Raw genomic sequence first — 13705 nt, 5'->3', positions numbered from 1 at the left:
AGTATGGGATTGGGTAATTACATAATGTGTATTAATCTTAATTGCATGGAGGATATTAATGAGGTGTCATATGCACAAAATCCCTTCTTTTCTCTTTTTTTTAATTAACTAAATGGGCCGAGAATTGGGCTTAAGGATGGAGATGAAATGGTTTTGGGCTCCTTTTTCTTGGCTTGCTCGAATTTATGGAGCTTAGTAATATTTTGCAGCCCATTGGGCCCTAAAGGAGGTTCACGGCCCAATTTTGCATAAAAGAATGGATTTATGGGCCATTAGGACTAGTTAGATTAGTTATGGTCCAGTAAGGCCCATTAGGAAAAACCAATTCATTTTAGGCCCATTATGGCCCAAAATGTTAAGTGTCATGAAAGTGGATCCATTTAGAGCCCAATTAAGAGTTCTAAGCCCAAAACAGTCAAATTGGAAGCATATTGGTCCATTAGGCCCAATAAGGAAATCCTAGTCCATCAAGGACTTAAACCGGGATTTGTAGGGTTTCCAATCTTTAGTTGACTATTTGAAGTGTTTCTATAGAGTTTTAGCTTTTCATTTGGATTTTTATGGAATTTTGTTGTCATTGAATAACATCATTCATGTCTTCAAGTCATGGTTACAATTGTGGTCATTGTTGGAGTTTACCAAAAATATAGAATTTCCTAGCTAATTTGCTAGCTGTGACATTCACTAAGCTTTAGGATTACAGTTTTGGATTATGTTTCAGGTACTTCAGAGGATCGCGGGAAGGCGAAGGCGTGATCGTACATCTCCTCATGTTTTATTTCACGATTTTGGGATTTCTCTGATGTTGAACATATTTTGGAAACAATTTGTAAACAATGATGGTTTTGAGTAAAATTTAAAAGTTTAAATTTTTTATAATCTTTGATGAATGTTACATCTTAATCCAACAAGGAATGACATTCAATGGGAAACGAACCAAAACCGCAAGTTCTCAAGGGAAGAAATTCCAAGTGTCAGTTGAACAAGAGTCAACTCGTCCGCTCGTAAGAACTTCGTTTGAATTTGATTTTGTCTTTGTATTATAATTTAAATGTGAATTTTGCGTTTTTTTTTTGTTTTAAAGGGGAATTTGGGGTGGGCGTTGATGCAATAGAACAACTACATTGAAGCAGAAGATGAATACATGAGAGATTTAGTGATAGCGTCTGACAACAACAAGATGTGTAATTTAGGAATTTATTTGATGTAACAAGGGAGACTTGCAGAAGCTAATAATACTTTAACATTAGTTAAACCTATAGTGGTGGATGGGCCACATGGGGTGGATTCACATCTGAAAGCATACGAAAGAGCACAACAGATGTTATGTGATTTGGAATCGGAGATGATGAGTAGCGGCGAAGATAGAGTTGAACAAAGGAAACTATTTGATGCTTTCTTGGGTTTTTATGCACTTTGGCAACCTCAACCTTACAAAGAACAGTTATCTTTTATACTTGTTTCAAACAAAAAAAAAACGAAGATGGTGTTGTGAAGGTTCTAAAGATCTTAAGCCTGACGAGGGGGTGTACCTGTAACATCCCAAAAATTGTAAGGTAAAAATTTCATTTTTAATTCAACCATTAAAACACCATTTAGTATTAACAATCATTCAAAAGTAAAATAACATAAAAACAGTTATCAAAGTACAATCCTAAAATCATAAGGTCACAGAAACATGGGTGGATGCAGTGCAGTCACATCGGGCTCTTCTCATTTGTACCGGAAGTATATGAAACGTAAACTGAAAACCATAAGCGCAAAGCTTAGTGAGCTCCCCTAAAATACCACATACCATACAAACATGCAGTCAAGCATAGTCGGGTGCTTGCATTCCCCTTCGGTCTCTTTCAACAGGATACTATCAATCATATATGGGTGCTTGAATTTCCCTTTGGTTTATTTCAACCAGCTACTGTCAATCATATCTCTGTGCTTGCATTCCCCTTCAGTCAATTTCAACCAGATATCGGGTCTATTTCACCCCCTATCACTACCACATAATATCATAACTGAAGAATCATAGAGACATCAAACAAGTACAAGCATAACAAATAATTATCACGAAGACCATCATCACACTACAAGCATAAGCTAGTGGGCCGACATTGGTGCCTTCGACCCACAGATACAATGAAGGAAACTCACCTCAAGTTGTTAAGTCTCTCAGATAAATCTCGGTCTGCTGATCCGGAAAAATCCTCACGTGCTAGCACCATCAAGTAACATTCAATTAATAATTGGATCACGACCTAAAATCAAGAATCTAAGTTACATGCCCAATAACCAAGGTAACATAACCATTTTACCCTTTTCTTACTCAACCCAAAACCAAGTCCCAAACCATTTTCTCAAAAACCCTAATTTCCTAAATGGCATCCCAAGGCCCAATACGGCCCAACTTCCTAATTAGGCCCAAAAACCATCATGGAACTAATTCCAAGAAAGCTCATATTCTATCCACAACCCAAAGTCAGAAGTCCAATGGCCCAACAGGGCCCAAACCTTAAAAGCCCAAAACGTGGCCCAATCCATGAACGTCAAGCCCAAGTGTCCATCTGTTGGGTACTCGGTGCGTACTCAGCTCGTACACTTAGCGTACTCCTTTCGGGGCCAGTACGCACAATGTACCATCTGGGTACGCCTAACGTACGCCCCAGATCACCAATCCATTCCATTAAGCACTTATTCGGTTAAGACCTCTAGTCAAACTCTCAAATCTGATTCTAAAGGGTGAGTTAATATGTAAATTTGGCAACTTTACACCCATGCATGACTTAATGGAACCCAACACTCAAAAGGAAACTTAATAAGGCTCTTAACACTTGCATGGACCAATATCCTTCATAAAGTTTGCATTTTAATAAACAAGGGGCCTCCATGGAGCTAAGATCTAACATCCATTTCTTCTGTAGTAGATCAAAAGCTCAACTTTAACTTAAAAGTCTCAAAAATGCATAAACAACACCATAACATAGATCTAGCACAAATGACCAACAAGGTGAGAGCTTTTACCTCAAAAGGATTGCAAAGGTGAAGGTAACTCTGGATCTACAAGCTCAAGCTATACATCCAAGTGTTCCTCTTCTTCTTCTTCACCACAAAACACCAACAAACTCACTTTCAAGCTCAAAACTCATCAATGCACTTAAGGTTTCAATTTCAGGGTATAAGGAGATAGAGGCTAATCAATGGATTGTCCAAAGGTGGTTTAAGATGTTTAAATAGGGAACAAACCCTAAAAATTAGGGTTTATCCCTGACTTACGTACGTGTAACACTCGTGTTTCTAGCCTAGGCATTAATATTAAGGTGATAGTCTAGGTTAACCTTTGTAACTCATTTTGAAGAAATGAAAAAGGAATTATGTGAATTTTATGTGTTTTATGTGTTTTATGTGTTTTATGCTTAATTACTACGAGTTAATTAATTAAGAATAAAAATGAGCGTCAAAATTAAATTTTAGATAAAGCCGATATCTATTAAGAAAGTTGTAGTGGTCGTGACAAGGATTACGGATATATAAAGAATGCCGAAATCCGAGTTATAACGAAGAAGTTATGACCTGTCGAAGTTTCACAACAAAACCGGCCCGGTGTTGAATGTCGTAAAAAGTGAGTTTTCGATAAACTACTTTTTAGCCTTAGTGATCTAAACAAAACTCGTAGTGTTCGTTAAACCGAGAAGTTCGATAAAAAGAACGCCCAAATCTGACTTCGTATGAGGAAGTTATGATTTTTCGAAGTTTCAGCTTAGCAGTAGACAGCTAAAAACTCGAATTTTAGATCGAGTGATTTTTTAGCCGACACAACCTAAACGAGAATCGAAGGTCTCGTCATTAGTAGCACAACGGTAAAAAGTCTGACGAAAACGGACATCGGATGAAGAAGTTATGAATTTTTAACGGATTTCCTGTCCCGGTCTGTTAAAAATAATAATATAAAAATTCAAGTCAAAATTAGCCGACGAAGTCTAAACGAAAGTTGTAGAGCGTAATTTTACAGACCTCGTGCGAGCCATCCCCCTGCGAGTTTCAGATCTGCGACGCGTGGTTCTTTCTCAGCCGTCGGATCAGGACTTCGGACCCCTATAAATAGAAGGGTCCTGCGAGCCTTCTCGGGTACTTTTGGGATTTCACCATTTTTCACCCCTTTCTTCATATTTTCTTCATCTTAACATTCCCCAAAGCCCCGGTATCTATTATAACCCTCGGAATACGCCACGAAGTGTCCGTGAAGCCCGAAAAATTTATCTTTTCGGTTTCGAAGCCCGACTTTTGCAGAGCCCGGTTTCTCAATAAAACTCCCAGTTTTATTAGAAACGAACGTTTTAGGAAACGAATTGCTGCCCGATTTTCATCGAATCAAGTGAGTGTGTAGTTACTTTCAATTTACACATAGATATGAAGTATTTACCTTAAAATACGTGTTATGTGTAAATATGTTAATTGTTTATTTGAGGTGACTGTTGAATTGATGTTTTATACAAGTTTTAAATTGTATATGTATTTTATCTACAAATATGTTGGGTAGAACATGGGTAGACAAAATAGTCGGTGGGTGTTAAAATGATGAGAGGCCTCGGTGTCGGTGTCGGTGTCGGTGTCGGTGTCGGTGTCGGTGTCGGTGTCGGTGTTGTTGTAGTCGTCTAGCGGAGTATAGATGACGATCACGGACCTTTCTAGACAGTCCAGTGGTACACTAGCAAGTTCGCAACTTGTAGGTGTTGATGAACTAAATGTTCATTGGTGTACTCCAATCCCCCTCATGGTTGCCTTTAGGACATGTATGGCTGAGGAGTCCCCTTAGCAGTAGTGTCCAACCCGATGATATTTCTTAGGCTAAGTCCTTTGTGTTAGGTGTTTAGGGACGTAAAGTGAGGACAATGGGAATGGGTAATCAGGGTTATTGTTGAGTGGTGAACTTAATAAGTTATTATTATTGTAGGTTGAAAACCCTATATGCTCACCAGGCTCCCAAGCCTGACCCACTCAGTTTTTTTATGATTACAGGTAGTGGACCCCGAGCATAGTCGGAGGACGATGAGAGATTTTTGGATTATAGGCCAGTAGTTGTAAATAACTGTTGAAAAGCTTATAATGTCTTGTTTATGCTTTTGATCTGTATCGGAACATGACATCCCGAGGTTTTGATATATATGGAAAATATATACCTTCTTAAAGAAGGGTTTTGATAAACTTTTATCATGTTTTATTTTGGGGACCTATTCCGCAACATCTTTTGAAAAGATTTCTCTGATTTTATTTTAAAAAGCATAAATTAAATCGGTCTTTTCTGGCCGAGAAATTAGGGGATGTCACAGTACGTCATGCGTACTCCCACGTACGTGCATTAATCCTGCGATCATCTTCAACCCAGTAAGCCCGACGTACTATTAGCGTACCCCCCGCGTACTCGGCTGGGGTCCAAAACCACAAATCTTCCGAATAACTTCTTCGTTCTACATCTGATTTTGATATTCTTTATATACACGGAAAGGTAATGAGAAACTCTAATTCTATCAATCCCCTTTTTCCTTAAAACCTCCCGAGCTTATGCCCAAAATTCATAAAAGTCCCGAACTATCACTTTGCAGTTAAACCCTTGGGTTCCGAAACACAACCGAACTCTCGGATCACCTAATCTATAATACCCATATCCAAAAAGGGTCTACATTTGTCTTCCCATATGGCCCAGTGCCTTATAATAACTGATCTTCGGTTCACGGCCTCGAATAATGAAATGATTCGAAACTGAGTGTTATAGTACAAGTTGAAACGACAGAAAATTTCAAACCAAATTTTTCATTTTTAAATTCATAAATCACATGTCACATTATCAAAACTCCAATATCAGTCAACAAAGTTTTCCAAACATTAAGTCAAAATCCAGGATCCACAACATAACTCCATCTCAACAGTGTGTGTACAATCATGCCGGTGCCTTCCCGCGGTCCTCTGAAGTACCTGAAACACATATTACACAACACGGTAAGCACGAATGCCTAGTGAGTTCCCCAAAATACCACATGCACATATTAGCCACTCGAGGCTATAACTCTGTAGGGCCTTCCGGTCAATGTGTCTCAGGGGGACCCTCCAGTCCCTGGCCTCGTTGGACCCTCTGTTCCGGTCTAGGCGAAAACCCTTAGGTCTCACACTCGTTAGGCCCTCCGGCCCGGTCTTAGTGAGGACCCTCCGGTCTCATAATACGTTGGACCCTCCGGTCCGGTCTAGGTATCATTCGTTGGACCCTATGGTCTGGTCTGAGTGTGATTTGTTGGACCTTCCGGTCCGGTCTAAATATCTCACAACATGTAACACATATCACATATACAATGCATAACTCGATAAGCACATAAGACCCACTTGTTACACATAATTACCACTCTAGGTAAAGTATAGTGAGAAAACTCACCTCGTAAGATAGCTAGTAAAATCTCATGCTCGAAATCCTTGATCTAGCCTCCGCCTATCACAAGGGTAATATTTCTAATTAATACTCTCGTTACACTCTTATCCATGAAAAGTTGTTAAAAGACCATTCTACCCTTCCCTGACCTCTCTCACTCATTTTGACCAAACCCTAAGGTCAACAGAAGTCAACTCCAGTCAACAGTCCAACCTTGACCAGACTCGTCGAGTGTAATCGGACGACTCGTCGAGTCTAGTCGATTCTTGGTAACCTCAGGAAGCTCCAACTCGACGGGCTAACCCTTAACTCGTCGGGTCACCGCATGACTCAGTTAATCGAGACAAACCATGGGCTACTCCCCGAGTCGACCCATCAACTCGGCGAGTCCATTCAGACTCTCATGCATTCTGACGATTTCAAGGCAGAATACTTTCCCAAACTTCAGATCTATACTTTTAGGGTCCATATAACACATAAAGTCGTGGACTTTACGTCCATGCATGGCATCTAGAGCAAGAAATGCCAATAATATAATCTAAATGGACTTCTCTCTCCAATAACCCATTCAAGCTGGATAAAGCATGAGTTCTTAGGTGTTAGAGGCCTCCTAGGGTCCAGATCTGGGGTTTACACTCCCTCATGAACCCCAATTTCACAAAACCCCAAAGAGAAGAAGGAAAAGAACCCTATTCTACCCAAAATGAGAGATCTACAACAATAACAGGTGAAAATTCGAGTTCAATACCTCCAACTGAAGCTTTGAGTGTGAATACCAGCAGATCTAACACCCTTCTTGATCCTCAAGCTTGAAACCCTCTTCTTCCTTGCAAAACACCCACCAAGAAGTTCACAATGGCTCTCTCTCTCACTCTAAGCACTAAAGACTCGTTTAGGGTTTTCTCTTCTGAAGGGTAGCCGTAATATGAGGCCTTAAGGGCCTTTAAATAGGTCACAGGCCCGAGAAATTAGGGCTTCCTTCGGCAACGCTGACTCGGCGAGTCAGCTATCTGACTCGTCGAGTCCATTCATTTAACACGTCACCAAGTCGCGACCCTACTCGACGAGTTGATGCACCAACTCGTCGAGTCACTCCATGGAATTCAAATTTAATAATTAAAATAATATACCTGGTAAACCGGATGTTACACCAGTGGAGAGAGAGAAAGAGAGGCACATTTGTATATTAAATAATTATATATTTTTTAAATAAGACAAACTTCATAAATGGTCCATGTGGTATTGAAATGATGGAAATTCCCTTCTATTAATGGCTTGAAGCTGATGGAGTGAGGCTTAAGGACCAAACATCAAAAGTTTTGAAAACACATGGACCATCTCTAAAAAATTTTAAACTTATGGACTAAACTTCAGATTTCGGAAAGGCACAGGGACCATTTATGATGTTTTTTTATAGATATTATCAACGGCAAAAATGGTCACTCTGGTATGTAATTTTTATGGGTTTTGGTCCAAACTCTAATTTTTTTGGGTTGTTGGTCCTTTTGAGCTAGTTTCGTTGCGTATTTGGTCCCTCTGAAAAATGAAATGAATATAATACCCTTGGTGTATTTATTTTCCATTTTTCTTTCATTTTTTAATTTAATACTTATTTATTTATTTTAATAATTAAAAAATAAGAGAAGCACATGACTCACATTTTTCGAATTATATAAAACGGAAATATTTTGTTTTATTACTTGATTAATACTTTTAATCTTGAAAGACATAATCCAATTGAACTTTTTCAATAACTCCATTCTCAAAATATGAAAGGCGGTGAGGGGTAAGCGCGAAGCATATTAACAATCAACATCATTAGGAATCAAAGAGACATCCTTAAACCATGCATCAAAGTGCATGAGTCTAGTCTTGATTCAGCGACAGTGTCTTTATTAACATGTGAGGACACATGTGGTATTAACGTTTTACGTAAAGTTAATAATATTATCTAATAAATTTAAGCTTTTAAATTTATATTCTTGTCTTTTTAATTTAATTTCTTTGTTAAATAATGTCCAAGATAATATTCAAATTTGATTTTGATTTAAATAATATTCAAATATAATTAATTAAATATTCAAATTTAACATTCCAATTAAATAATATTTCAAATTAATTATCAAATTTAAATACTCAACTTATTCGGTTAAAATTATATTTTAAATTTGAGGTTTATCCCTAGATTTTCAAAATCAGCAAAAATCTTGAAAAACCTGAAAACCTGATAGGCGCGTCACACAAGGCAGACCCGACGATTGACAAATTTCTTTCGATTTTCGTTTTTCACAAAGTTTTGAACCATAAATAAAACAATTAGGCATGGGGATTTTAAGCATCAAGTACACATTATATAGGTAGAGGAAGAATCAAAACTGTTATTGTAACGACCAAAATTTTCAACCAAATTTTCACTTTTAATTTCATAAAATCATGTGTCACATCATAAGTTCTCAAAATCAATAAACAAGCTTTCAAAACAATTATTCAAAATCCAGGATCATGTCTCCATCTCGATGCAGGTGTACAATCATGCAGGTGCCTTCCCGCGATCATTGGAAGTACCTGAAACACATAACACATAACACGGTAAGCACGAATGTTTAGTGAGTTCCCCAAAATAGCACATACACATACTAGCCACTCGAGGCTATAACTCTGTAGGACCCTCCAGCCCGTGTGTCTCAGTGGGACCCTCCAGTCCCATGAATCGTTGGACCCTCCAGTCCGGTCTGGGTGAAAGCCCATCCGGTCTCACTGTTCGTTGGACCCTCTGGTCCGGTCTCATGAATCGTTGGACCCTCTGGCTCGGTCTGGTGATAACCCTCTGGTTTCAATATTCGTTGGACCCTCCGGTCCGGTGTAGGTTTCACATAATATCACATACACACAAATCACACATAACATGCATAGCTCAACAGGCATATAAGATTCTCTATTCACACATGGTTACCACTCTAGGTAAAGTATAGTGAGAAGACTCACCTCGTGGAATAACTAGAAAAATCTCGTGCTCGAAGTCCTCGATCTAGCCTCCGCCTATCACAAGGTAATATTTCTAATTAATATTCCCTCACACTCTTATTTCTGAAAGGTGGGTAAAATACTATTCTACCTTTCCCTGATCCCTCTCACTGATTTTGGACAAACCCTAAAGTCAACAGAAGTCAACCCCAGTCAACAGTCCCATTTTGACTAGACTCGCCGAGTTCATATAATGACTCGCCGAGTCCCATCGACTCTCAGGGACCCTCTGGCAGACCCAACTCGACGGGTCAAACCCCGACTCATCGATTCATTACGCGACTCAGCTCTTCGGGACAAACCCTAGACTACTCGCCGAGTCGGCTGCTGGACTCGGCGAGTCTATTCAGACCCTTAAGCATTCAGACGTTTTTAGTGCAAGATACTTTCTGAAACTTCAGATCTAAACTCTCACAGCCCATTACTCACGTAAAGGTCCAATTTTTATGTCCATGCATCGCACATCTAGCTCTTTTTGATGAAATAACCACCTTAATGGTGTTTAAGACTCAATACACTTATGGAACTGCATAAAGCTAGGTTCATGGGACTCTCTGGACCTCCCAAGGTCCAGATCTGATGTCTAGGTCGAAAAGGGACCTTACAGTCTTCATATCTTAGCTCAAAAGAGGGTAAAGAACCCTACATCCATGAGATCTACCCACTACAAGAGGTTAGGTATAGATTTATACCTCTCACAGAAGCTTGGAGTGAAATAACAGCAAATCCCACGTCCTTCTTGCTCCTAAAGCTTGAAACTCTTCTCCTTCCTTGCAAATTACACCAAAGAAACTCACAAAAGCTCTATTTCTCACTCTAAGCTCTCAAGGTTGATTAGGGTTTCTCAGGGAACAATGGTGGCCGCAAATGAAGGCCATAAGTACCTTTAAATAGGTCTCAAACCCGGATAATTAGGGTTTCTCTCGTCAGCTCTGACTTGGTGAGTCATCTCCCCGACTCGTCGAGTCCATTCATTTTCCACGTCACCAGATCACGACCCTACTCGACGATTCTATGCACCAACTCGTCGAGTCACTCCAGAAAAACTCAATTTAACAATTAAATAATGTACCTGGGGAAACCGGATGTTACAATTCTCCCCCACTAGAATCGGACTTCGCCCTCGAAGTCATGCTCCACAAATAGCTCAGGATACTGCTCCCGCATCTCCGACTCCGGCTCCCAAGTCAAATCCGACCCTCTCCGATGCTGCCACTCGACCTGAACCAGAGGCCCTTCCTTGTTCCTCAGAACCTTCACCTTTCGATCTAGAATCGCAATCGGTCTCTCAATATAGTTCAGGCTCGTATCCACCTGAATGTCTTCTAGTGGTACCACTGCCGACTCGTCGGCCACACACTTCCGCAACTGAGACACGTGGAAGGTGTTATGGATCTGGCTCAACTCCGCAGGTAGCTCCAGCTGGTAAGCCACTCTGCCTACTCTGGCGGTCACTCTGAAAGGTCCGATGTATCAGGGTCCCAACTGTCCCCGCTTCCTGAATCGAATCACCCCTTTCCATGGGGAAACCTTCAGGAGCACAAAATCTCCGACTTGAAACTCAAGCTCGGATCGTCTCCTATCCGCGTAACTCTTCTGGCGACTCTGGGCCGTCTGTAACCTCTGTCGGACCTGCTGAATCTGCTCAGTCGTTTTCAGCACTATCTCAGTGCTGCCCATAACTCTCTATCCTACCTCTCCCCAACAGATGGGAGTACGACACCTTCTCCTATACAGGAGCTCAAAGGGAGGCATACCAATGCTCGAGTGATGGCTGTTGTTATAAGAAAACTCAGCCAAGGGTAGGTATGTGTCCCAACTCCAACCGAAATCCATAACACACACTCGAAGCATATCCTCGAGTGTCTGAATCGTCCGTTCACTCCGTCTGTCTGTCTGCGGACGGTATGCAGTACTGAAATGTAGGCGCGTGCCCAACTCCTCGTGAAATTTCTTCCAAAATCTGGAAGTAAAACGCACGTCTCGATCTGACACAATCGAGACCGGTACTCCATGCCGAGAGATCACCTCTCTCACATAAATCTTGGCCAGCTTCTCTGCAGAAGAGCTCTCACTAATAGCAAGGAAGTGAGCGCTCTTCGTCAATCGATCCACAATCACCCAGATCGTGTCAACTCTACACGCCGTCCTTGGTAATTTGGCGATGAAGTCAATAGAGATCTGCTCCCACTTCCACTGGGGAATCTCCGGAGGCTGTAGTCTACCATGTGGACGCTGATGCTCTGCCTTGACCCGACGACAATTCAAGCACCACTCAACTACCGATGCAACATCCCTCTTCATACAAGGCCACCAATAATCTCTCTTCAGGTCTAAATACATCTTAGTGGCCCCGGGATGGATCGAGAATCTCGATCTATGCGCCTCCTCCATCAGTATGCTACGTGCTCCGCCCGTGTGGGGCACCCAAATCCGCCCTTGAAAGGTCATAAGTCCTCGGCTATCCATCACAAACTTGGATACCTGCCAATCACTCGCTCCCTCTTGTGGTTCTCCGGTCTCACGGCCTCCGCCTGGGCCTCTCGAATGGTATCCAGTACTGGAGTCATCACTGTCATCCTCATGCATATATCTCGGATCGGGGCACTCTCCGCCCTGCGGCTCAAGGCATCGGCTACCACATTAGCCTTGCCCGGATGGTACAAGATCTCACAATCGTAATCTTTTACCACATCCAACCACCTCCTCTGGCGCATATTCAGGTTGGGCTGATCCATGAGATACTTCAAGCTCTTGTGATCCGTGTATATGGTACACCGAACCCCATACAAATAATGGCGCCGGATCTTGAGGGCGAACACCACCGCCCCCAACTCCAAATCGTGGGTGGGATACCTCGTCTCATGAGGCTTCAACTGCCTCGAAGCATAAGCGATCATGTGCCCCCTCTGCATAATTACCGCACCCAATCCCGATAAAGATGCATCGCAGTAAACCACAAAATCCTCCATCCCCTCAGGAAGGGCTAACACTGGAGCTTCGCACAATCTCTGGCGAAGAGTCTCAAACAAGGTTTGCTGCTCGGGACCCCAAACAAAAGCGACACCCTTCTGGGTCAATCTAGTGAGGGGGACGACAATCTTGGAGAAATCTCTGATAAATCTCCGATAGTAACCAGCAAATCCCATAAAACTCCTGATCTCGGTGGGGGATCTCGGCACCTCCCAACTAATAACGGCCTCAATCTTGGCCGGATCGACCAAAATCCCATTCTGATTAACGAGGTGTCCTAGGAACTGAACCTCTCGTAACCAGAAATCACATTTGGAGAACTTGGCATAAAGCCTCTCCGATCTCAACACTCCAAGGATCTCCCGCAAATGCTCCTCGAGCTGCTCCCTGGACCTCGAATATACTAGTATGTCATCGATTAACACGATCACCGACCGATCCAGCATACCCGGTTCATGAGATCCATGAACGTTGTCGGTGCATTGGTGAGCCCGAAAGGCATCACCACGAACTCGTAATGACCACAACGAGTCCTAAATGCTGTCTTCTGAATATCCTCATCACGCACCCTCATCTGATGATATCCTAATCTCATGTCGATCTTGGAAAACCAAGACGCAGCCTGCAACTGATCGAACAAATCGTCGATCCTCGGTAGTGGGTAACGGTTCTTGACCGTCAACTTGTTCAACTCCCGGTAATCGATGCACATCCGGTGTGAACCATCCTTTTTCTTCACAAAAAGGATCGGAGCTCCCCATGGTGAGCTATTCGGTCTAATGAACCCTTTCCCCAGCAGCTCCTGAAGCTGAGAGGATAACTCCTGCATCTCTGGCGGCGCAAGGCGATAAGGTGCCTTGGCAATCGGCGCCGCACCCGGAATCAGGTCAATCCGGAACTCCACCTGCCTCTCAGGAGGCACACCCGGCAACTCCTCGGGGAAAACATCAACGAACTCACACACTATCGGCACCTCTGAAACAGAACGCGGTCTGGCGTCAGCAACCCGTGTATCCATCACATACGCTACGAAACCCATACAACCCTGCTGTAAACTCTGTCTCGCTCGAGCAGCAGAACAGAAAGCTGATCCGGACCTAGTACCTTCTCCGTACACCGTAAGAACTCCCCCACTAGGGTCTCGTATGGTCACAAACTGACGCTCGCAGTCTATAACGGCTCCGAATCGGCTCAACCAGTCCATGCCCACAATGACACAGACATCTCCCATCGCAATCGGTACCAGGTCTATCGGAAACTCAACACCGAAAATCTCAAGTACACATCCCCGAATCACAT

The sequence above is a fragment of the Lactuca virosa genome, chromosome 1 (assembly GCF_052849685.1).
Source record: "Lactuca virosa cultivar CGN04683 chromosome 1, Lactuca_virosa_CGN04683_v6, whole genome shotgun sequence".
Lineage (NCBI taxonomy): Eukaryota > Viridiplantae > Streptophyta > Magnoliopsida > Asterales > Asteraceae > Lactuca > Lactuca virosa.
This window is presented reverse-complemented; position numbering follows the sequence as displayed.